This window comes from Macaca mulatta, chromosome 9, assembly GCF_049350105.2.
Source record: "Macaca mulatta isolate MMU2019108-1 chromosome 9, T2T-MMU8v2.0, whole genome shotgun sequence".
NCBI lineage: Eukaryota > Metazoa > Chordata > Mammalia > Primates > Cercopithecidae > Macaca > Macaca mulatta.
In genome coordinates this window covers 32,643,673-32,666,187 of record NC_133414.1, presented here as the reverse complement: position 1 = coordinate 32,666,187, position 22,515 = coordinate 32,643,673, and the positions used below count along the sequence as shown (strand labels likewise).

Genomic DNA, 22,515 nt, shown 5'->3' with positions numbered 1-22,515 from the left:
GTCCGCAGCCTCCCCAGTAGCTGGGATTATAAGTGCATGCCACCACGCCAGGCTAATTTTTGTATTTTTAGTAGAAATGGGGTTTCACCATATTGGCCAGGCTAGTCTTGAACTCCTGACCTCAAGTGATCCTCCAACCTTGGCCTCCCAAAGCACTGGGATTACAGGCGTGAGCCGCTGCATCTGGCCTGTACATATTTTAAAATTAAAAATCTAAAAGCCTTATTGTTGAAAACCAACAGTCCCCCTCCCATTCCTCTTTACTTCACGAATAGACTACCCAGCAGCAGCCATGTTCAGTTATTTCAGCTGTTTCTCCACATTTTAAGTATAGTCTCTTGGTTTATGAATTTTAGACAATGTAAGCTTCATATTATGGTAGGTGAGGCTGCCATTGTCTTATGCCCTACCTTCCATATCCCATCTGCCCAATAGAGTTAGATTTTAGTTTTTGGCAAAAACAGCAATCATTGTTTATGTTAGTAAGGCTAGGTAAATATTTTTTATTCTCCTTCAGTTAGTATATTTTGATTGTTTCCTTTTTGTACAATTTTTATTCTTCCTAGAACTAATAATTGCTTTCTTTATATTTTTATTTGCTTAGTTTCTTTGTATCTATCAGTATATATTTTTTTCTAATGCTGTAACATATCTGTCAAACAACTAAAAATAACTTTCCCCAAACCTGAAGACAGCAGATCAGTCAGTTCCGTTTTCCTCCTCTCTGGAGATTTCTCTCCTACAGCTTTTGCCCCAGTTGGTCAAATATGAATGTGCTATCTAGGGCTGCTGCACAGCTGTCATTCTGGAACATTCCTTCACTATCTTCTGGGAATTTTCTTAGTTTGCTACATGTTCTATTTCCTGTATCTCAAGTATTCCTGTTTCTTCATTTACTTCCTCTTTTTTTCTGGAACACATTCTCCAATATTTTTCTAAGAGAGTATAGGAGGTAAAATTTTGAGCCTTTGAATATCCTATAACAGTCAAGATTAACTGATAATTTATCCATTTTTAATATTCTAAGTTGGAAATAATTTTGCCTCAAAAATTCAAAGACATTTCTCCATTTTCTTTTAATTTCCTGTTGGAGAGTTTAATGCTATTTGACATCTCTTTGTATGTAAGCAGCTTTTCTTGGCTTGTTTATCCATTTTGGGAAGATTCTGGGATTTTGTCTGCTTTTTGGTGTTCCTAAAGTCCTTGATGCTGTGACTTGGGATGGGTCTTTTCTTGTTCGGTGTGCTAGTCCCTTTCAATCTGGAGAAAGACGCATGGGGTAAAAATTCAAGTGTAAATATAAAGAATGATGTGTCTTTCCCCTACTGACTATTTTTTCATATAAATCTTGCTTTTATAATATTTTTAAGTGAAGAAATTCCTGTTAGTTTTACTTCCTTTCATTGTTAGCTGTCAATGTTGTCACAACAATATTAGCACCATCATGATTATTGATCACAGTGGCTCCCTTTATGGCTCTTACTGTGCCGCAGGTTCTTCAGGATCACAATAGAACCTATCAGTGTGGTTGAGAATATTAAGTGAGTTATAACACATATAGCGCTGGGGCCAAATACTCTACATAGTAAGTGCTCAATAAATAATAGCTAGTTCTATCACTATTCATGATCCAATTACATAAGACTAGTATTATCCTCACTTTACAGATGAGGAAACTGAGGTCAAAGAGGTTACATTACTTGGACAAGGTGACACAGCCAGCAAGTAAGGAGCAGGGCTGGAACCTGCTTTGCCTGGCTTTCAGTCTGTGCTCTTTCTGTTCTGCCACACTGCCAGAGAAGGTGATATGGTTTGGCTGTGTCCCCACCCAAGTCTCATCTTGAATAGTAGCTCCCATAATTCCCATGTGTTGTGGGAGGGACCCCGGGGAAATTAATTGAATCATGGGTTTCCCCGACACTGTTCTCATGGTAGTGAATAAGTCTAACGAGATTTGATGGTTTTATAAGAGGTTTCCCTTTCACTTGGCTTTCATTGCCTCTTGCCTGCCACCATGTAAGATGTGCCTTTTGCCTTCCACCATGATGGTGAGGCCTCCCCAGCTAGGTGGAACTGTGAGTCCACTAAACCTCTTTTTCTTTATAAATTACCCTGTCTGTGGTATGTCTTTATCAGCAGCATGAAAACGGACTAATGCAAAAGGCATTGCTGTCTTTCTTTCCATGTCTTTTTTGTTCTACTCATGGATACAACTCACTCTAGCACAATATAAATCACAATAGTGTGCAAGGTCAATGTCGGATCACAAACACTGGAGATCGTGGACTTCCTTGAAGATACTCAAGTCATGCATAAAAAAGTACTGTGCCCTGAGTAAGTTAAATACTCACCGTGTGAAGGCGGGAACTGGAACAATGCATTTTCCACATGTGATATTCCATGACATCATGGAAAGTCTAGGGTTGGTTTTCAAATTAAGGCTGCAGTGATGTTCGGTTGGCAGTGGAATAAGAGCTTTGCTAACTGATACATGCAGCATGTGTTAAAATAAGCAAGACATGTTGTCCTGTCCAGAAGAGGTTAACAGATTTGCTGTCTGTATTATTTATGACACTTTCCCAAAAGTTTTAATGTGTGATTGTGCAGGCAGAACATTTTCCCAGTCAGTCACACAAAGTTCAGTCCTTTGCGGCACTCCTGAAATATCCTCACACCGTGCCAATAGCTGTGGGGGCTGAACACCTTCCAGATCCTCAGACCTTGCCTGGACGGAGCCAACTCCTTCCTCCACTGAGGAGTGTGGAATGTTCGGCAGAGCTGGGTACAACAGGTTTCACCTCTAATTTTGGAACTGGAAAGTGTTCCTTTTTGACAAATGTGGACACCCTTTTGGACAGGTCTATTGCACTAGACAAACATTGAACTAGGAATAATGACAGAAATTAGCTTGAGTAGAAAAAGACCATTGCCTTTCTCATCATCCAACATCAACTACAATTTTTGATAAATTGAAAATAAGAACAAGCACTGGAGGAGGTGGTGGGCTGTGTTATTCTTGTGACCTCGAGCATATGTCATAGAAAGGAAACCACCCAGAACAAACATTGTAAGATTTTTGAGGCTATGGAAATAGACGAAACGAAAATATACAACAAAATTTTACATACTGGTCAATTTGTTTCCTTATTCTACATCATCCCTTTCTCATTGAAAACTTAGGATAAGGATACATAAGCAGTCATAAGGAACTAGGTTCCATATATATATGTGTGTGTGTGTGTGTGCATGCATGTGTGTGTTATATATATCTATATTTATGCTTCCATATATATCTATATTTATATTTCTATATACATATTACTTCCATATATAATATATATAAATATATATACTTCCACATATATTTAAATATACTTCCACATATATTTTTATATATATATATACACACACTTCCATATATATATGGAAGTATAAATATAGATTAGATAGATAGATATTGAGACGGGGTCTCATTCTGTAGCCCAGGCTGGAGTGCAATGGTGTAATCATAGCTCACTGCAGCTTCAAACTCCTGGGCTCAAACAATCCTCCTTGGCTCAGCCTCCCAAGTAACTGGTATTACAGGTGTGTGCCACCATGCCTGGCTAATTTTTTCTAACTTTTTGTAGAGACGGGAGGTCATGCTTTGTTGCCCAGCCTGATCTTGAACTCCCGGTCTCCAGTGATACTCTCATCTAGGCCTCCCAAAACACTGAGATTACAGGTGGGAGCCACTGTACCTGGCCAATAATCTCATTTTTAATATGACTGGTTACTACGTATGTTTATTCATAAGAAAAGATACCCATTTCAAAGAATTTGCAAGCTGATAAATGTGGGCAGGCCTCAGCAAGGCAGCACTACTACAGTAGGAGCTGTGAAAACAAGAAATAAATAAATAAAGGGCCCTTGGAGTGCCCAATTTATGAGGACCTGCTGTAGTGGTGCTGTGAGATTTTACCCTTCCAACTGCAAGAACATTCTGAACAAAATCCCCCTGGATTGGTTGATTTATTTCATTATAACATTGATTATAACACACCTCAGTGAATAATTCTGAAGCCATTTGGTGGCTGTAATCCCTACACATCATCTTTTCATGGGCCTGAAGATTTCTCTGTCCCACCCACTTGCTGGCCTAGGGGAGGAACTATAAAGAGGGAAGGAGGTAGGAGACTTGGGGAGGGGGAGATGAATGCTCAAAGGTCCAGAACGGTCCCAGCATGGTGGCTTACTCTTATCAACCCAGCACTTTCAGAGGCAGAGGCCGGTGGATCACTTGAGGTCAGGAGTTTGAGACCAGCCTGGGCAACATGGTGAAACCCCATCTCTACCAAAAATACAAAAATTAGCCAGGTAAGGTGGTGCCCGCCTGTAATCCCACCTACTTGGGAGGCTGAGGCAGGAGAATCGCTTGAACCCAGGAGGTTGCAGTGAACTGAGATCGCGCCGTTGTACTCCAGCCTGGGCGACAGAGTGAGAGTCCGTCTCAATAAAAGCAAAACAAAACAAAGTCCACAACAACCTTCCTAAGAAGCCCAGAGCCAGGGAGCAAAAAAATGCCGTGATTATGTGTCCTTCTCACCTCCCCGGCTGGCTGCTCTCGGCATGAATAGAGAAGTAGCACTGGGCCTGAGGATTGGGACCACATCATGCACATCCTGTTGCACACAGAGATATGGGCGAGGCGTCCTGACACTTGGACCCACAGCTCAGCCGCTGGCTCTATGAGATCCAAGCAAGTCATGTGAATGTTCGGGCTTCCAAAAGCTAGGGCAGCAACCTCCACAGTGCCTTTTGCTTCTCACAGCCTCTGTCTCTGTTCTAGGATTCTTTGCTTTTTGGGCCTGGAATTAATCTGGTCAATCCAAGAAAGCATCTGGTTCTACAAAGATATACAGGCAAGAGTATGAGAGCCAAGAGCCACCTATCATTGCTCTGAATCCCTTTTGTCAGTTCCAGGTGGTGTGTCCTGCCCCCGGGATGATCTGTCCCTCTCAGCCAGCTCCAGAGTAGCCCTAGCTTGGAGGACAGGGAAGACGGATGTTTTCACCTTGACCTCACGCCTCCCTTCCCGGCATATCTTCTTTATTCCCGTTCTTTCCAACCTTTACTCCTCTTCCTCTTCCCCATCCAAGGGGCAGTAGAATCAAAGGCAAATCAAGACAGATTCTCTATCAAATCCTTTCCTACTATGATTTATTAAATTACACAATTGTTTTCCAAGTCCCTGTGACCCAAAGTCAGGAAAACTGGCTGAGTCCCTCACAGGAAAATAAAATACTAAGAAAAATGCAATCCCAAAGGTAGGCAAGGGGGGATAAAAAGAACTTTCCATTTTCAATTCTAAATGTCAAATGACCATTCTAGTTTTTATTGTAGGGCAAATAATTGTTATTTGTTGAAATTCGGCAAATAACAGTATGTAAAGGCTTTTTAGGAGAAATTGTTTGGGGAATGTATTTAACTCACTGTACCTAAAATTTACACTAGACCGACTATTTTAAGTACAGTGAAATGCCATTTTCGTAATTTCGTATAATATTTTTGTGATGGATAGCTACTTTAAATTTACATGCCAGCTATGTAAATGGCTGGAGTGATTTTTCATTATCCTAAGTGGTAAGCAGTTTAAAATATCAATGTAAGTGCAATGCGGGCATCCCATTCATAGTTTATTAAACTAAAAGGATGCTAATTAGTTATTATATTGAAAACAATACCCATTGGCGAAGGAAACTTATTTGCTGAGATAAAAAATTATTTTTTAGAGTTAGAATGTAAGTAAATTAGTGGTAAGAATACACAATTATAGTTGATCGAATTTGACTTCAGGAAATAACTGTACCCTTATTGCTGAGTGGAGCGGGACCTGCTGAGAACTCTTTGTAGGAGTTCCCTATAGATGGGCTGGCAATTGTTTTAACTCCAGTGGTATACACAAGACAATGGGCCAGGCATGGTGGCTCACACCTGTAGTTTCAGCACTTTGGGAGGCCAAGGAAGGAGGATTGCTTGAGGCCAGGAGTTCAAAACCAGCCTGGACAACATAACAAGACCCCTGTCTCTACAAAATAAATTTTAAAAAAATTATTCCAGTGTAGTTGCATCGGCCTGCAGTCCCAGCTACTTGGGAGGCTGAGGCAGGAGGATTGCTTGAGCCCAGGAGATTGAGGCTCCAGTAACCTGTGATTGCACAATTGCACTCTAGCCTGCATGACAAAGCAAGTCCCTGCCTCTGTTAAACAAACCAACAAGCAAAGACAATGATGCTGTATTACAGTGTAAGCCCTAAAACTCAAAGTTTATATACTGACATCTAGACTCTATACTATATTTCTTTGGACTTTCAAAACAGAAAACTTTTCACTGAAGCTTTGATAGCAGAAAGAATGACATCAAAGTAGAAGTAGGCTAGCCGTGCGCAGCCACACAACTTCTTAAAAATCATGTTTGTGAGATGACATGAAGTTCTGTTGATTTTTCTGCTGTAAAAAGATTGACCTAGGTCTTTAAGTTAATTGCAGCAACCAGATGATGAGTTAAATAACATTTTAAAAGTAATTATATTTTTTCACACAGCTAATTTTTCCAAGGGATGCAGGATAGATTTACAAATTGTTTTGACCAGGTTTGTCAGCGAGAAATCGGGCTTCTTTCGAAGGAGGATCAAGCTGTACTCTGTTTAGTGTTGCTTACTTTTTATGAAACACATATTTCCAGTTAATTGTTATAGGTATGTTTTAGCTAATTTGGAAGTTGATAAGTGTTCTTTTTGAAAGAATGAAAGTATAAATTTGAATGTCAAATTAGTTTAAATAGTTAATCTATAATTCATCCTGGATTGTTTTATGATTCTATAATGCTTAAAAACTTAAAAAAGCATTATTTATTATGTAGGTACCATTTTTACAAATCATTCAATTTTCTGCACTTTTTACATTACCAACTTTAATTTTAGGCATATTGTGGTATGTCAACATCAAACCAAGTAGGACTTCTTTCCTTCTATGCTATTTAAAAAATAAAAGTTCTGCTTTCTGCCCGTGGATGCCGCCGAAGAAGCATCGTTAAAGTCTCTCTTCTCCCTGCCGTCATGTCTAAGTCAGAGTCTCCTAAAGAGCCCGAACAGTTGAGGAAGCTCTTCATTGGAGGGTTGAGCTTTGAAACAACTGATGAGAGCCTGAGGAGCCATTTTGAGTAATGGGGAACGCTCACGGACTGTGTGGTAATGAGAGATCCAAACACCAAGCGTTCCAGGGGTTTTGGGTTTGTCACATATGCCACTGTGGAGGAGGTAGATGCAGCTATGAATGCAAGGCCACACAAGGTGGATGGAAGAGCTGTGGAAACAAAGAGAACTATCTCAAGAGGAAATTCTCAAAGACCAGGTGCCCACTTAGCTGTGAAAAAGATATTTGTTGGTGGCATTAAAGAAGACACTGAAGAACATCACCTAAGAGATAATTTTGAACAGTATGGAAAAATGGAAGTGATTGAAATCATGACTGACCGAGGCAGTGGCAAGAAAAGGGGCTTTGCCTTTGTAACCTTTGACGACCATGACTCCGTGGATAAGATTGTCATTCAGAAATACCATACTGTGAATGGCCACAACTGTGAAGTTAGGAAAGCCCTGTCAAAGCAAGAGATGGCTAGTGCTTCCTCCAGCCAAAGAGGTCGAAGTGGTTCTGGAGACTTTGGTGGTGGTCATGGAGGTGGTTTCGGTGGGAATGACAACTTTGGTTATGGAGGAAACTTGAGTGGTCATGGTGGCTTTGGTGGCAGCCGTGGTGGTGGTGGATATGGTGGCAGTGGGGATGGCTATAATGGATTTGGTAATGATGGAAGCAGTTTTGGAGGTGGTGGAAGCTACAATGATTTTGGCAATTACAACAATCAGTCTTCAAATTTTGGACCCGTGTAGGGAGGAAATTTTGGAGGCAGAAGCTCTGGCCCCTATGGCGGTGGAGGCCAATACTTTGCAAAACCATGAAACCAAGGTGGCTATGGCGGTTCCAGCAGCAGCAATAGCTATGGCAGTGACAGAAGATTTTAATTAGGAAACAAAGCTTAGCAGGAGAGGAGAGCCAGAGAAGTGACAGGTAAGCTACAGGTTACAACAGATTTGTGCACTCAGCCAAGCACAGTGGTGGCAGGGACTAGCTGCTACAAAGAAGACATGTTTTAGACAAATACTCATGTGTATGGGCAAAAAACTCGAGGACTGTATTTGTGACTAATTGTATAACAGGTTATTTTAGTTTCTGTTCTGTGGAAAGTGTAAAGCATTCCAACAAAGGGTTTTAATGTAGATTTTTTTTTTTTTTTGCACCCATGCTGTTGATTGCTAAATGTAATAGTCTGATCGTGACGCTGAATAAATGTCTTTTTAAAATAAATAAATAAATAAATAAAATAAAAGTTCTATGGGATTCTAAGTTTTAAAATATTTCTCTCAGGGCTAACATTACACATATATAGGATTTGTTCATTAATTTATTTGATATTCATCCCAATAAACAGCCACTGACTATAAACCACTGAGCTAAGTCGTGGTGAGGTTACAAAGATGAATAAAATATAGCCCTGCTCCATGGAGAGTGCACTCATTGAGCTAACTACTTTGCAGGGATTCAAAATACAATGGTTTAAATAAGATTAGGTTGGTGCAAAAGTAATTGCGGTTTTTGCCCTTACTTTTAAATGGCAATTACTTTTGCACCGACCTAATAGATACATGTCTCTTCTCATTATAGCAATCCCTAGGACCAGCAACCTGGCAATAAGAAAGTGACCTGGAAATTGGGTATATCATTTCTGCCCACATCTCATTGGAATGAATTTTGTACCACAGCTATACTGGAAATATAATCTCTAACTGGGTAGCCAGGTACCCAACTAGAATTTAGGGATTTCATTACCGAAAAGAAGAAGAACACAGCAATTAAAGAGATCGAATCGTTAACAGATGTAGCAACATGGAAGAATCTCAAAAACATTATGCTAAGCAGAAGTCACAAAAGGTTGAAAGTCAGCCATTTTCAGTGGCTGTTTATTGGGATGAGTATCAAATAAATTAATGAACAGATTCCATGTATGTGTAATGTTAGCCCTGAGAGAAATACTTTAAAACTTAGAATCCCATAGAACTTTTATTTTTTAAATAACATCGAACAAAATAGGTCCTACTTGGTTTGGTGTTGACATACCATGATATGCCTAAAATTAAAGTTGGTAATATAAAAAGTGCAGAAAATGGAATGATTTGTAAAAATGGTACCTATACAATAAGTTACGCTTTTTAAAGTTTTTTAAAAACTTAACCTTAATCCTGTGTGATTCCATATGTATGAAACTCAAGGCAAGGCAAAACTCCAGTGTAGCAGGAATATCATTGCCTGAGACCTAGGTCTTGAGGAGCACAAGGAAACTCTTTTTGGGGTGATGGAAATGTTCGAGATCTTGATTGTGGTTACATGACTATACAATTATCAAAACTCATTGAACTTAACACTTACAGTGAGTTATCATTGTGGCTGCTGCTGTTATTATTGCCTTGAGTTCACAGAATTTCAAGGGGGTTAAAAAAATCACTGGTTAAATTTGGAATTCTTGAGCCCCCCCCAAAAAAATCTAACATAGCTTTATTTTATTTAGAGTCCTTTTTGTTTTTTAAACCTTGGCGAGTATGTGTTTGAATTAAGATAATTTGCAATGACTGTTATACAAACAACTCCGAAGCTCAGTAGATTAACTGAGAAATAAACAGAATAAAAGATGTATTTCTCACATCTGTCACAGCCTCTCTGGGTGGTGGGTTGGGCTTCTGTCCTGCCACAGCAATTAGGGTTCTAGCTTCTTCCGTCTAGTGAATCCACTGCCTTCTGGGGCCTGACAGTCGTCTGGGATCCTGGAATCATCTGCTAGATCTTCTGCACCAATGAGGAGGGTAGGGGAACAGTGGGTCTCATGAGATTTAGGGGTCAGGCCTAGAAGCGGCACACATACCTCTACAACATTTGAATGGCCCAAATGGGTCGCATGACCACACCTAGAGGTGCACCTGGAAATGTAGTCTTCTTATGTGCCCAGGGTGAGAAGGAAATGGTTAGTGAATATAACCTTGTGGCTATGTCTATCATTAAAAGTTCAGTTCCTGTCTTTGCAACATAATAGTTGATTGAATTTGGGAAAGTGTCTAGGCCTCAGGTTAGTTTGTTTGTTTTTATTTCTAAAATGATGGCATAAATGATACCTACCAAGCAGGGCTGTTATGTGAATGAAATGAGATTATTCATGTAGAGTGCATAATAGAGGGCCTAACACAGAGCAGGCACATCGAATTTCCTGTCTGGTTCTCCTTGCATGAGGAGCAGACTGATTTAATCACTGTGGTTTTATAATATACTTTAATATTTAATTGGGCTAGTCTTTTACCAGTTTTCTTTTTTGTTTGTTCATTTGTTTGTTTTAATGTACCTTATTTTACAGAGCAGTTTTAGGTTGAAAGAAAATTTGAGTGGTAGACACAGAGATTTCCCATATCCCCCATCCCCATATGTACCCAGCCTCCCCTACTGTCAACATCTCCCACAACATCTCCCACCAGAATAATGCATCTGTTACCTCTATGAACCTACATTGACACAACATTATCCAGTCCTCTTTTAATAAAATAAACACTTTTTGAGATGGCTTTTTCTTCCAGGAGAACTACTGTGTAACTTTTTCCCCCTCTGAAAGTGTGTCTTAGCCTGACTTCTCTAGAAAGTACAGGCCAAGACAAAAGGCTTGATGTTATTAGGAAGTGCAACCCCAGGAGAAACCCAAGAGCATCCCAGAGAATGAAGCAGGGAAAGTAGAGCCTATACAAGAAGGTGCTAGCTCACTGGCTGCTTCTCTGTGCACCTGCTTGTTTCTTTCTACAGGGCTGTCCCTGAGAATTTGAGCAGCGTCTCAAGCCAGTCAGTCCATGAGGAAGAAGGGGCCCTCATAACTCATTGGTTTTAAGTTTCACTCACTGGCCCTTATATCTCTTTATATTTAAGTTTCATCCCACAGGGAATTCACTCCACACACCTCAGGGTTGAACATGACTCAGAGCCTAGTGTTCCATAGTGTGTCATGCCCAGGTGTCAGACGGGGTCCTGGACAGATCCCAGGCAGAGCCAGCGCAGGACAGTTGGCAGAGCAATGGAAGGGATGCCGAGAGAACGTAAATATGGAATAAGTTCCCTTCTTTCTGTTATCCAGTTTTCCCATTCTAGAACATAGCAAGACCATTTGAAAAGGAAGTTCTCCCATTTACTCCTAAAAGCATGTTCCTTATGTTCTCTTGGATTTGCTTCCATTAGGATCAAATTAACAAAAAGCTATATTATAAAAGGGAGAGGGTGGGACCCCTCAACTTAATGAAGAAATGCCATCTCCTGATGTAACCACCAGTCCCTGTGAAGTAACCTAACTTAAAGAGAAAATGCAGACAGGATGATACTGTTTTGAAAGTCAAAGGGATTTGCTATTGCCTTTCGGGGAAAGACTTCACTCATTCCCTGGCATAGGAGCCTGGGGATTAGAGGATCAGTTAGCATTCTCCTGCCTCTCCCAAGCCACTTCTGATCATCATCAAGGCAACTTATATTCTCCCTAGATGCTTATTAATGTACCCTACAGCTTCGTACTTAGCAGTAAATTACTCTTGTTCAAAACGTGACTTGAGAACCACGTGATAGCCAACTTAGCACTGAATCCTATGGAATGTTCAGTGTTGAAAAAGACATGTGATGGATCTCCCTCAAACAGAGTATACTCCCCTGCCTGCCACCAAAAACTCAAACTCTTCCTAGACCATAAATAAGATCCTGGGCACTGTAAGTACCTCCAGTGAGCTATATGGAAGGAACTTGCCCCATCTTTTGACATGCTAGGAGTCTGAAAGTCAGTTATAGGTGATCATTTTGCACTCAAGAGAATGGTCTCTATGAGTCTGGGTTTTCCCTCCCATACAAAAAACTTCTAATAAGACCCAGGTGAAAAGTTTCTGGCCTACGATACTGAGGGGTCTAATATATGCAACCAAAGATACCAGTTATTGTCAGGATGATTATTCTGGGACACGCTGAGCTCTGGGTTGGTCCTTGTCTAATCACAGAATTGCTGCATGCCCTTTGGAGGTATTTTACTAGCTTCTCCATGTCTAGATGTACTAGTGTTATTATACAATATCAGATTTCCCCACAAAATGCCATTGCAATTGGCTATTCATTTGTGTGCACCAACATTATTATTTACTGTACTTAGTCCGTTTTGTAGTATTTAGTGACCTTCACCAGAAGTTCAGCATTCTTGGCAGGCGTTTTTCCCTTGGCCACAGAGGAACCCTGTATTTCTCTGGCTCTGGCTCCTTCCAAGAGATGGGAATGTAATAGCAGCAGCTGAGGATATGAAAATAACTGGGAACAAAATAGACATCAAATTCAGAAAAGGACTGAAAAAAAAACAGCAGAAGCAGTTCTTTTTCGACACTGAACATTCTATAGGATTCAATGCTAAGTTGGCTATCACATTGCTATTTTAAACAGAGGGGAAAACATAGGTAGATCGACTTGTGATTTTACATTTTAAACACAGACATAGAATTCTGACTCCAGATTTTACTCTTAGATCCATGTGGGTGATTAATCGTAAATTCTGAAAAACATGGATACAAGAATAGAACAGAATTCTAATACAGTTCCCTTTTTAACCAGACATAAATAAAACTTTAGAACTTCACCAAAAAATGAGTCTAGTGGGGTGGATGATGTTTCTGTTAATAATTTTGGAGTGTGCTTTTTTTCAGGTTTTTTTTTTTTAAAGCTTCACTGATTGGAAGGCTCAAGTTCATTGAGATACACAGTGTCTTTGAGTGAGCCTTCCAAAAATCCGAATGTCTCCTTCTGGCATGAATTGTTCTTTCTGCAGCATTCCACGCCGACACAGCCACATTTCTTCCATTATATGTTCTGTTACCCATGAGACTGCAGGAGACTCCCACCTAAAAGCATTAATGTTGCTACATTACCATAAAAGTCTGCCCTGTGAGTATTACTCAAAAAACAAACAAATGGGCCGCATTAGAACAGACTGATAGTAGCCTCCCCTCTTGGATTGAAGAAAACATCCACTTAACACTCTGGTTGCTGGAGGTTCATTCCTGCAAAGAGGGTATCAACTTCCAAAGTTAAAGCCTTTCTGCAGTGTACAGAGACATCCATCACCTTTTTTGCTTTTTTTGTTTTTATTTTTTCCCTAAGGTATGTAAGATATGTGCAATATCTTAAATCTAAAGCTATCTTTGAGATCAAGGAGGAGAAATATTTAAACATTTATGCGTTCAGTTCATGATTCAGAGATTTATTTATAAAACTGTTGATTTTGGGACACCCAACTCTTGCATTTAAACTGCTGAAGTGAGTCATGTTTGTGGGAGGTAATTACTACCAGAAAGTACAACTAACTTGTAAGCTTCTCTTTAAAATGTCCACTCACAATCTACAATTACTGCAAATAACAGGCTTACCAGGACTTTTGCTCTGTTTTATGGCTGTGTATATTTATTATGAGTGCATTAGGCAATACCCAAACATACTTTTCTCGCATAGGGGTTCTTGTAGGAGAAATGAGTCCCTTTATTAGTATCAGTGTATATTTCTGAGGATGTAGGATTGAAAAAATATAAACTCAAAGTATCCCTTCCATTACAGGAAACAGCCTGGAGAACAGCTGGTTCAAGAGTAATAATAGATTCCAATTGTCAGAAAATGTATACCTATGATTTGTGCATCGTTAAAGAGCATTTCCAACCCACTGAAATTCTAGCAGGCACTTCCCTCTTTAACACCTCCATGCCTCTCTGAGGCATCTTTGTGTCCTCCTGGGAGGCTCTCTGAGTCTTCATTTTGTGACTGATGAAGTCCGCGCCTAACTGACTAGAAACCGAGTGGGCAGCTTCTTATGGGCCATAATGCCAGAGCCTCTGAGAGCATCCTGCAGTTCATGGCTGTTTCCACACTGATCAGTGCCTAAAATTTCACAGATAAGATGTCCAGAGGTGGCTTACACCTATAATCCAGCACTTTGGGAGGTTGAGGCAGGAGGATCACTTGAGGCCAGGAGTTCAGCACCAGCCTGGGCAACACCATAGGGAGACCTCAGTCTCTACCAAAAAAAAAAAAAAAAAAAATTAGGAACAAAGATACCTAGAGAGCTGGAGTCGTAGAAAGTAGAAAGAGCAGTAGGAGGGAATTTGGTGTTTGAGTCAGAGTAAATGAGAGACTGCTGCAGCAGGGGTTGGGAAAATCACCAGAAAAGAAAGGCTGGAATTTCCAAAGACAAACTCTGGCTACCTGATATTTTTGCCCTGCCATATCCTTAACCTGCCTTGGACTTAACCTTGCTCAAAGCAACTCCGTTGGGATACCAAGGCCTCCCGGTCTTCCCTAAAGCTCCCTTGACTCCTGCACCAAACATACTCTTCTTCGGTGGGTTTGAGACTTAACCAACTAAATAACCATGCCTCTTTACACTGCCTATGATTCAACGGCCTTACTGCACCTGTCCACGTTCATTCATTCATATTGTTTCACTCATCATTTATTCAGTACTATTGACCGAGTGCCCTCTATGTGTCAATTGTTGTGACAGGCCAGGCATGGCGGTTCATGCCTGTAATCCCAGCACTTTGGGAGGCCAAGGCAGATCACCTGAGGCCAAGAGTTCAAGACCAGCCTGGCCAACATGGCGAAACCCCATCTCTACTAAAAATACCGAAAAAAAAAATTAGCTGGGTATATTGGCGGGTTCCTTTAATCCCAGCTACTCGGGAAACAGAGGCAGGAGAATCGCTTGAACCCAGGAGGCGGAGGTTGCAGTGAGCTGAGAGCGTGCCATTGCACTCCAGCCTAGGCAACAAGAGTGAAACTCCATCTCAAAAAAAAAAAAAAAAAAAATTGTTGTGCCGGGTGCCGGAACATAACCCAATCCCTGTCTTTGATGAGCATATTGACTGATTGGAAAGACAGACCTCAAGAGTGGCAATTTCAGAACTGCATGACGAATGTTACATAGGAGTGAGTGGTGTTGTGGAGGCACATCAGAAAGGCACCATACCTGAGCCTGGGGAGCAGAAAGCACTTCCCACGGGTGCCCATGTTTCGGCGAAGACCTGAAACACAAGAGAGGATAGGCAGGGGACTTAAGGGGAAAACGAAGGTAAAGAGACCAGATGTAATATTCTGTGCAGGAGGAAAGGAAGAGGCCAAAGCCTGTGAGAAACATGAATGTGCAGTTTAGGGATGTGTGATTAGTCAAAAATCGATGGAGCCAACTTTAGATCAATAGTAGAGTGATGATAGAGGAGGCTGGACAGGGAGACCAGGATGTGAAGGACCTTGTGTGCCATACTAAGGAGTTTGAATGTCAGTGGGATCTATTGAAGGACACATCCTATGTGCTGCATTTTCCTTCCAGGTACTACTGAGGCCTGACCCTGCTAAGCCTCCCAGATCAGATGAGACTGGGTGCATACAGGGTGGTATGGCTGCAGACCCCATGTAGGGTGTTTCTATTGGAGCAGCCATCCATCAGATTCTTTATATGCTTGCATCTAAGCTTGCAGGCTTAATCTTGAACAAGTTTGTACACCCCCAAACATTTGGCAGCTTTCCTCTCCTAGCTTTCCTCAATTGCCATTGGTCAGGCCAGAACTACACACTCTTTGAGTCCTCTGACTTGTGGCATCGCCTAATTCATTCTACCTCTTTCAGTCACACACTCCACACTCCTCAACTTTACGATCCATCTGGACCCACAGCTTACCTATAACCCTTCTAGTTCACATATTTCATGGAAGTCTCTCTCTTGCTCAATTTTAATTCAAATTCGGGTCTGGAACATATAAAAATGTTACCATTCACTCAACAAATATTTAAGGAACTAGTACTACATGTTAGGAAGTGTTCCAGGCAATACAATAATGACAAAAAAAGATTAAGTCCCTACCCTCATGGAGATGACATTTTAGAGGAAGAAAATAGACAAACAATATATCAGATTGCAATATATTGTTTTTAAACAATCATTGTTATTTAAAAATTGGTATGAAATAATGATTGTTACAAAGAAAACTTAAGGGCTGCTGAAGTGTGTCATTTTATGTAAGATTTATATATATATATATGTACACACACAAATATGCATACATATACACATAGACAACCACAAATAGAATTAATACATGCTTCTATAAATATGTACCAACAAATTTTTAATGACTTCAGGTTTCAACAATTAAAAATGTCATATAACTAGTTTGAAGTTAGAGATAAGTGATGTTATTGTCACTTATAAATTTCAGGTCTCAAGAATCTTTCTGATTTTTTTGTTTATCAAATTCAATGTGTAATTATATTTTTAGCCTTGTAATGTAATATAGTACACAGAATTTTGCAATAATCTTACAGTCTTCCCTTTGTTTGAAATACAAATGTGACTCATTGTATTTATGAATTAGCATTTTTCATTAAGAAAATATAAACATTTCATTATATTTTATTTTAATTTTCCATTTAGAATGATGGCAAAACATTATTGGTACAACCTTGTGGGCAAGAGTAGGGATTTTGATAGAGTGACATAAGTCCTATAATATGTGCCTAATAGGAGTGACAGCAAAGGGGGATGGAAGAGCAATATATGATAAAATAAGAGCTGGGACTTTCCAGAATTGTAAGATGGCAGGAGTACTCTGATTAAAAGCACACTAGTAGCAAGCAGGATAAATAAAAATAAATGTACAACATAGTAAATTGAAGAACATCAACAAAAAAGAGACAAATATTAAAAGGTATCCAAAAGAAGAGATTCCATGCAAAGGAACACTCAGTAGATGGACAGTGGACTTGAGATGTAAGAAGACAGTGATATCTTCCTGGGCTGAGAGAAATTAGCTTTCAATCGAGGATTTTATACCAAGCAAAACTATTAAAATACATAAAATTAGGACATTTTTATAATCACAAAGGCTTAGACAAGTAACCAGTCATAAACTGTCATTACAGGATATTCTTTTAAAGAATGAATGTAAAGAGCTTTTGCATGGCAAAAGGAACAGTCAGCAGAGTAAACATACAACCCACAGAGTGGAAGAAAATCTTCACAATCTATACATCCAACAAAGGACTAACACCCAGAATCTACAAGGAACTCAAACAAATTAGCAAGAAAATAACAATCCCATCCAAAAGTGGGCTAAGGACATTAATAGACAATTCTCAAAAGAAGATGTGCAAATGGCCAACGAGCATATGAAGAAATGTTCAACATCACTGATGATCAGGGAAATGCAAATCAAAACCACAATGCAGTAACACCTTACTCCAGCAAGAATGGCTTTAATAATAATAATAATAATAATAAAAGATGTTGGTGAGGATGTGGTGAAAAGGGAACACTTCTGCACTGCTGGTGGGAATGTAACTAGTACAAACATTATGGAAAACAATGTGGAGATTCCCTAAGAACTAAAAGTAGAACTACCATTTGATCCAGCAGGAAAAAATATGCTTGGAAACTTAAATAACACAGGTTAAAGAGGGAAATCACAATAGAAATTACATTTAGCATTAAACAGTAATGAATGTACTACATAGCAAATGGCTAAAGTTATGGTAGTCAGAGGTCAATTTACAGCACAAAATGACATCTTTAAGAAATAAGATATATTGGCTGGGCACAGCGGCTCACACCTGTAATCCCAGCACTTGGGGAGGCCGAGGCAGGCAGATCACAAGGTCAAGGAGTTTGAGACCATCCTGGCCAACATGGTGAAACCCCGTCTCTACTAAAAATACAAACAATTAGCCAGGCGCGGTGGCACACGCTTGTAATCCCAGCTACTCCGGAGGCTGAGGCAGGAGACTCACTTGAACCCAGGAGTGCGGAGGTTGCAGTGAGCTGAGGTCACACCACTGCACTCCAGCCTGGGCAACAGAGCAAGACTCCGTCTTGGTGGGAGGGAAAGAAAGAAGATATTTTAAAATAAATTAGCGATTGGATTAAAAAGTTAGAAAAAGAAAAGCAAAATAAAAACAAGAAATGTAGAAGAAAAGAAATAATAAAGAATATAAATTAATTAAACAAAGGAGCAATAGATTGGATAAATAAAACCAAAAGCTTTTTATTTGAAAAAAGAGAACAATCAAGAAAAAATACAAAAGGCACAAATGTATAATATTAGCATCTAAATAAGGGACTTTCCTATAGATATATATGTTTTTAAAAAATGTATTGTGTATGTTTGAGATTTGTGACAGGATATTATAGGATACATATAGTCAAGCAGTTACTATAGTGAAGCAGATTAACATACTTGTCGTCTCACATAGCTACTAAAATCTACTTACTTAACAAAAATTCCTAATACAGTACAATTTTATTAACTGTAGTCCTCATGTTGCACATTAAATCTGTAGACCTGTCCATCCTACATATTTACTATTTTATATCCTTTGACCTACATCTCCTCACTTCCTCTCCCCACCCCACCCATGGGAACCACTGTTTTCCAGATGGAGATGTTTTTAAAACCACAAAATACTACTAGTAACAAATTTAAAATTTTAGATGAAACAATTTCTTTAAAAATAAATTACAAAAATTGGTTGAATGAAAAATTTGACAATATGAATAGTCTAATCACTGTTAAAGAAGTGAAGTCAGTAACCAAAACTCTTCCCCACCAAAAAGCCACCGGGTACTGATGATTTTACAGCTGGGTGTTATATCTTCAAGGTATAGATAGTCTCTAACTTATGCACATTATTTCAGGGAGCTGGAAAAGAGGAAAAGCCACAGAGCTCATTTTCAAACCTAGTGTAATCTTGAGATCAGAAAAAATATAAGAAAATAAAGCTATAGATCCATTTCATTTATCAGCAGAGAGATAAAACATTCTAATTCAAATGTTAGCAAATCAAAATCAGCAGTGTTTATGTTCCAGTTGGGTTCATATCAGGAATGGAAGGATGGTTTCAAGAAGAGATTCCAAAATATTTTGATATGGTATGCCATATTTAGACGTTAAGAAAAGCCTTATGATTATCTCAGTAACTCCAGAAAAAGCATTTGATGAAAAATTAATATTCATCATAATTTTAAAAAATGTATTAACAAACTAGGAATAGAAGTGAATTTTATTTACCTTATATTCAAAATCTACAGTAATCCTGCCTACTGATGAGACTTTAGAAGCATTACCATTAAAGTCAGGGACAAGATAAAGATATTTAATGTCACCACTTCTATTCAATAATGTACTGAAGGTTATAGTCGATCCAATAAGACAAATAAAAACATAAGGATATAGAATTGGAAAGAAATGTGAAGCATATTTACATACACATAAAATCTAAGAGTTATTATTTCTAATGATTAACCAATAGATAATTCTAAAACAAAGTTGAAAATTGATCTAGATTTTTGGATACAAAGCACAGCATAATCAATAACACTCATAACCAGAAAAGCAATACAAAAAACATACTTTTCACAATGCGACAACAAAGACTATAATTTACCTAACAAGAAATCTGATAAAGATGTACAAGATAATGAAAAAGTATATAACATTATTGAAGTAAAGGAAGTCCTAAACAAATGGAGAAGTCCCAAGTAAAAACCATGGTTTTGGATGGGAAGATTCACTATAATAAAGATGGCAGTTCTCCCCAAATTTATTTATGAATCCAATGCAATTCCATCAGAGTTTTATATTTAACTTGACAAATGTCCCTAATATTTAAATGGTAAAGAAAAGGACAACAATAGCCCAAAAAAATTTGAAGATGAACAAGGTGAGGAAGAGATGAATAATTTTTATAAAATTATCGTGATTGCTACAATGTGATTTTGGCACAGAGACAAGATGACAAGTGGAATGGAATACAGAACTCAGTCCCATTCATACAGGGAAACATAATATGTCAAGAGCTGCACTACAGATCAGTAGGGTAATAAAATGGTAGTGGAGCAATTAGTTGTCCATATGGAAAAAGATAAAATTTAATTCTTACCTCATTCCCCAGACTAAATTAAAAACTAACTGTGTAGAGCAGCATTTTAAAAATTTAGATAATAGCATACGAGAATATCTTTAAGACCTGAGGGTGGAGAGAGAGTTCTTGAACAATATACTAAGCAATTAAGAAAAAAACTGATAAACTTAGCTCCATTAAAATATAAAACTTCTTTATAAAAAAGATACTATAAATAATGTTAAGATAAAATATGGACCAAAAGGAGGTATTTACAATGCCTATGGCTGACAAAGGATTAGTTGCCAGCATATATAATGATTGCCTGCAAACTAAAGAGAGAGAGAAATCGCTCATTAAAAAATAGACGGTTATATTAGATAGCAGTTTATAGAAGAGGATTGCCTAATAACCAATGAACATATAAAACATTGTTAAACTTTTTCTAGTAAACAGAGACATGCAAAATAAAAGTAAGTCGCCACTTCACATCATAAGATGAAAAAAATTACTTAAAGCCTGATGATACCAAATGGTGGCTTGGATGTGAAGCAAGGTGAGCTCTCAAATATTTCTGTTGGGAATGTTAATTTGCACAAAATATTTGGAGAACAATTTGACAACATCTACTAGAGATGAAACTCTGTATACCCTGTGCACCAGCTTTCCAGCCCTAAACAAAGATTCTTCACAGAGGAACATTTGAAGATTGCTGTGCAAGGACACTTTTATATGAATGTTTATTGTAGCAGTGCTAGAAATGGCAAAAATCAGGAAACCACTTAAATGTCCATCAGTAGGTGAATAGATAAACAAATTTTGATACAAGCAAGCAAAAAACCCACAAAACAAAATACCATTTAAATGAATGAACTGGATCCACATGTATCAACATGGATTAATTTCATAAATATAACATAGAAGGAAAAATTTCATAAAATGTATAGAAAATCGTATGTAAAATATGATGTCATTTATTTAAAGTTTATAATCCTTCAGAACAATGCTATACATTATTATGGAGATTTCTAAATATGTCGCAAAGTAAAAAAATTTACGTAATAAAGATAAATACCAAATTACTGACAGCAACTATCACTGGGGATGGAGAGAGGTGAATAAGATCCAGGAAAGGTGTCTAGGGGGTTTCAACTTTATCTGTAATATTTAATTTCTTAAAAGAGAAATCTGGGGCAAATATGGTAATATCTCAAATTTTGATAAAGCATGGGGGTACAATGTGTTTTCTATATTAATTTTATACTTTCCCATGTCCATTCATTCAAAATGAGTATCTAGTATATCCCAAACTGCTAGAACCAAAGATAGAGCACTGAACTACAAATAGAGCACTGAACAATAGACAAAAATCTTCAGCCACATAGAGCTTATATTCTAGTGGATATTTTTAAAACTTCACTTTTTTGAAAAGGGAAAAAAGAATAAAAGAAAGACAAATAAGTGGACACAAGGGAATAATTCAGTTCCACAATAAAGAGACGTTAGCATTGTCAATAATGGATAGAATCAGACAGAAGATAAAGTAAAGAAATAGAGGATTTGAACAACGCAATAAAGCAAAGGGTTATGACAGACATATACAGAACACTCTACTCAATAATCACAGAATACACATTCTTCTCAGGTGCACACGGGACATTCTCCAGGACAGACCATAGGTTATTTAGGTCACAAATTAAGTCTTAACAGACGTTTAAAAGATGATATCATACAAAGTATTTTTTTCTGACCAAAACAGGATGAAGATAGAAATCAATTAGAGAAAGAAAACTGGAAAATTCATCAATTTGTGAAAATTAATACACTAATAAACAACCAATGGATCAAAGAAGAAATCACAAGAAAAAGAAAAAGAAAATACTTAGAGACAAATGAAAACAAAACACAACATTCCAAAACATATGGGATATAGGGAAGGCAGTGCTATGGGAGACATTTATAACTATAAATGCTTACATTAAAAAGCAAGAATGATCCCAAATAAACAACCTAACTTTGCAACTTAAGTAACTAGAAAAAAAAGAGCAAATTAAACCCAGAGCTATCAGAAGGAATAAAATAATAAAGATTAGAGCAGAGATAAATGAGATAGAAAATAGTAATAATAAGTAAATAGAAAAATAATAGAGAAAATAGATAAAACCAAAAAATGGTTAAGAAGATTAACAAAATTGACAAACCTTTAGCTAGACTAAGAAAAAATAGAAGACTCAATTTTCTCAAATCAGAAAGAAAATAGGAACATTATTACTGATTCCATGAAAATAAAAAAGATTATAAGAGAATTCTATGAGCAATATATGCCAACAAATTAGATAACCTAGATAAAATTCCTAGAAACACAAAACTTACCAAGACTGTATCACAGAGAGTTATACAATCAAAAAACACTTATGGTTAGTAAGGAAATTGAACCAGT

General features: G+C 38.1%; 1 long non-coding RNA gene and 1 pseudogene across 2 annotated transcripts in view; one reads left to right on the top strand and one right to left on the bottom strand.

The window, feature by feature from the left end:
* Nucleotides 1–7,036: 7,036 nt before the first annotated feature.
* On the top strand, nt 7,037–8,432 carry LOC107000092 (heterogeneous nuclear ribonucleoprotein A1-like; annotated as a pseudogene). Its single transcript, XR_001447040.3, has one exon. The product of XR_001447040.3 is annotated as a heterogeneous nuclear ribonucleoprotein A1-like (transcript).
* A 5,211-nt stretch (nt 8,433–13,643) lies between these two features.
* LOC114669911 (uncharacterized) overlaps nt 13,644–22,515 on the bottom strand; it is a 75,256-nt gene continuing 66,384 nt past the window's right edge. Inside the window, exons 2-3 of the long non-coding RNA XR_003719212.2 lie at nt 15,154–15,208; nt 13,644–14,202 (exon numbers count right to left, since the gene is read on the bottom strand). This is a non-coding gene — a long non-coding RNA (uncharacterized LOC114669911). The remainder of the gene's footprint in view (nt 14,203–15,153; nt 15,209–22,515) is intronic.